The following is a 3,710-nucleotide window of genomic DNA, read 5'->3' as shown; positions in this document are numbered from 1 at the left end:
GTTAGAAACATGCAAAAGATGTTTGACCTAAAATGAGAAAATTAAGCCTGGTTATAATCCTTTTGAAATATCAGGGATTTCTTTATGTATGTGTTAACCTTAAACTTTCTTCACTACTATCTCACATTTTAAAACATACTTTGAAAAACACACCCCAGTTATTTACCAGGCATCAGAGAACTGAATTCATTTAAAGAAAAGAAAAGGCACAGTCTAAAAAGATTAGTTGTAAGGTTTTCTAGCAATTCAGTCCTGCTTTCATTGGGATCTCCATGAGAGTAATGACAGTAAGATGGGAAAAGAAGTAATGCATTTTACTCCTTGGAGATTGCAAGAGAAGGATGTGTTAACTATGAATTTCAGCTTTTATTTGTAATACTGTCATAACACCTTCAGCATTCACCAAAATAAAAAACAAAAATTTAACTTTGAGGGAAAATGATAACTTTATTTTAGATAATATGAATCTGAAATGGCAAGCATTCTGCATTAGAGATTTTCTATTATCAGAAGTGAAAATAAGATTTAAGGTTAACTAGTAATAGTAGCACATTCAGAAATTATTGCTATAAATGGAAAGTTTTACAGAATGGTAGATTATTTCTCACAGGAAGTAGAACAGACCAGGGCTTTGGTCTTACAAGATAAAATGTCCAGGACTGGAATCAAGATGAAGAGTAATTACTGAAGAAATAAAGAAGCATTCAGGTGGGCGAAGAAACAGAATAGTGAATTGAAATATTAATATATTAATATTTAGGAATTATGACAAACTCAGTTCAGAATTGTGTGAATTAAGGAATATGTGTAAATTTTTATAGCACTTAAGACTTCTATCTCATATTTCTATGAGATGAGACCTTGAAAAATGATTCACATTAGAAAACATAGGATAAAGATAAATCACTAAGCTTTTATAAATCATGCCATTTCCCAATATTCCACAAAAGCAGAAACTAAATTCAAAGCCAACTAGATGGAAAATGTTACAGAAGGGTAAAAGTGTTAATGTGTAATGATGAAAATAGTCAATTCTGATTCGTATTATCTAGGGAACATAGTGAATTTCTACACTATCGAAGCCAATGGTTTCTGGCTGAACTATTTTACTAAAAAACATGATATTCATATTTGTATATTGAAATAAAATGCGTTATTTAAAATGTGATAGAGTGGAAGAAAAACTCATGGACTTTCTTCTCTAAGTCTGACCAAATTATTATTATAATTATTATTTTAATATGGAACGCTTCAGGAGTTTGCCTGTCATCCTTGCTCAGGGGCCATGTTGCTATTCTCTGTATCATTCCAATTTTAGTATATGTGCTGCCGAAGCGAGCACTGACCAAATTATTGACAAGCAATCAGAAATTGTTGGTCTAAAAACAATTGGTCAATAAAAGAGAAAGTGATCTGAAAACCAAAGAAGTATAAAATTGACAAAGTTGATAACTGCTACATAAAAATTCTGCTCAAAAAAGTTAGTTAATTCCATAACTATATCAACTATCATTTATTGAGCACTTACTGTTTATAAGACACTTTGCTAGGCACAGCATTTCTTACAGTGACATTTAATTCACAGACTCTGTCACCAAGACATTTACAGTCATGTAGAAAAATAAGTCAAAAACATTTATAAATGTCAAATTTTAAAGGAAGCTTAGTGAGTGAACATCTATTAAAATTATTTTTGGAGTCTCAAAAATATGAAATAGACCCTTAATTGCTAGCATAATTGGGCTTATTTTTTATATGTTCTACTTCTCATTAAGAGCTTTTGAAAATAAATTATGAGATAATGATATTAATAATACTAAAAATAGCAATATAATATCTATTCCAAGATGACACATGCTTAATTCCTAAGGCAGTAATAGAAAAAATAGTGTTATTAATTTTGGAAAGGAAAGCATAATAAAAAACAACTTCAGTGCACTGATGAAGATATTGTTTTGGGTCATCATTGAATTGGCTAAAATGTAAAATTGTACCTTTCAAATATATTACTGTTTGTTGTTAAATTTTGAATAAAGCTTATATGAAAAATTAAATCAACACATAAAGTGGAATTGAAGATAAAGGGTCTATCATTAAGTCATTTCCACCTTTCACCATGAATACAAAGATTTTTATGCAGACTGAAGTTTCATACAATAGTATCTGAAACAGTCTTTCACACACAAAAGCCAACATTGTCATTCAAGATGTTCCTTTTGTCCCAAAAAATTAGATAGTAAGCCTAGCCACATGCCTTATGTCTCCTTATACTTGCTATATACCAAACACTATTTGGTATTTAAGGAGCTTTTTTATGATGAATGAAATGTGTTTATCAATTCTCATTCATTTTAATGAAGTAGATTCCATTTCTGGTAGGTTTTTGCAAAGCTCACAATCTTCTTAGGCATCTGGAGAGAGTGACTCGTGGAGAAATTGAAAAATATGATAGAAGTATTACCAAACATTCTGTCTCACTGGGGTCAGAACTTTTTTCTAATCTGCACAGTACATACCAAACAGATGGAGTGTGAAAACAAATCTTTTCTGTGGGTGGCCTTATCTTTTCAGCCATAACAATCCATACGTACCAACCAAAAATATGTATCCAATAAATCCTCTGGGAAGAAAATTGCAGGATTTTTTTCAAAATATTTGTCTAATTTCTTTCTAGGATTCAATCCCTTTTCAAAATAATCTAATTTCTGAAAATTAATTATTGTTTTAAAAAAGAAATGATTGTGCCAACAATTCAGTGTTATTTAATTATTGAACACACTTTCATCTAAGGGTCCAATGATAGGGGAATAATTAAGAAATTTATAATTAATTAAATTGATAAACTCTTACTCAGGCTACTGTCAGAATTAGGGTCATGTAGAAAAATGGAAAAGTGTTTACGATGTAACTTTTGGTGGGGAGAAGTAAACATATGTCTCTATGTATGTTGTGATTATTACTGAAAAATACGCATGGAATTACAGGAAGGCTAGTATTGAGTATAAAGAAAACATGCTCCGTTGCTGGGTTCAGCATAATTTTCTTCTTTAGAAACCTAGTTTATGTTGCCGTAATTCTCTCCGTACTATAATCAAAACTTGAGCTAAATCGCTTTTTGTTGTTTTAGAAAGTACTTGTCTTTTGCCTCAACTCCTTTGTTCTTTTTCTGGTCTCAGCTGCTGTACCACAGTGAGCTGACCTCAGTCAAGTGAATAACACGTGAAAGGATTGTATAAGTCTGTTAACACTGTCTTCCAACTGAACGTTTCGATTACTGAGTTGTCTTTTTCAAGAGCTCTAGTTCATCAAAATGTTTTGCAAAGACTACTTGTCACAAACAATTAAAATATTTAATGCCTCAGGAAATTTCATTGTAATTTGCAAAAGGCAGTTACAAGAAAGAACAGATCTCATATGAATTTTTTATTATAAGACTGATAAATGTCCATGAAAATATCATCTCCTATGTAGTTGCTCTTCTTATGGCCTTCAGGTATAGCAATTCAATAATTTATTTAGTGAATGATGTTTGCGAAATTCTGTGATACACATTAAAAGGAATATGAAATAATATCAAGATTTTGTATTAATTTAATTTTGTTTACCATTAGTAAATCAATCCAGCCCAGTCAGTGTGGTTCAGTGGTTGAGCGTCCACCCATGAATCAAGAGGTCTGAGGTTCTGTTCCTGGTCAGGCACATGCCAGGGT

The 3,710-nt window shown here is 31.3% G+C and overlaps 1 non-coding gene across 1 annotated transcript; it reads right to left on the bottom strand.

Annotated features, from left to right (window-relative positions):
* Nucleotides 1-1,235: 1,235 nt before the first annotated feature.
* LOC111824834 lies at nucleotides 1,236-1,342 on the bottom strand. Its single transcript, XR_002827908.1, has one exon. It is a non-coding gene; the product is annotated as a U6 spliceosomal RNA (small nuclear RNA).
* Between the last annotated feature and the right edge of the window lie 2,368 nt (nucleotides 1,343-3,710).

The sequence above is a fragment of the Myotis lucifugus genome, unplaced genomic scaffold (genome assembly GCF_000147115.1).
Source record: "Myotis lucifugus unplaced genomic scaffold, Myoluc2.0 scaffold_8522, whole genome shotgun sequence".
Lineage (NCBI taxonomy): Eukaryota > Metazoa > Chordata > Mammalia > Chiroptera > Vespertilionidae > Myotis > Myotis lucifugus.
Note: the sequence above shows the minus strand (reverse complement) of the source record. Positions and strands in the feature narration are given on the sequence as shown.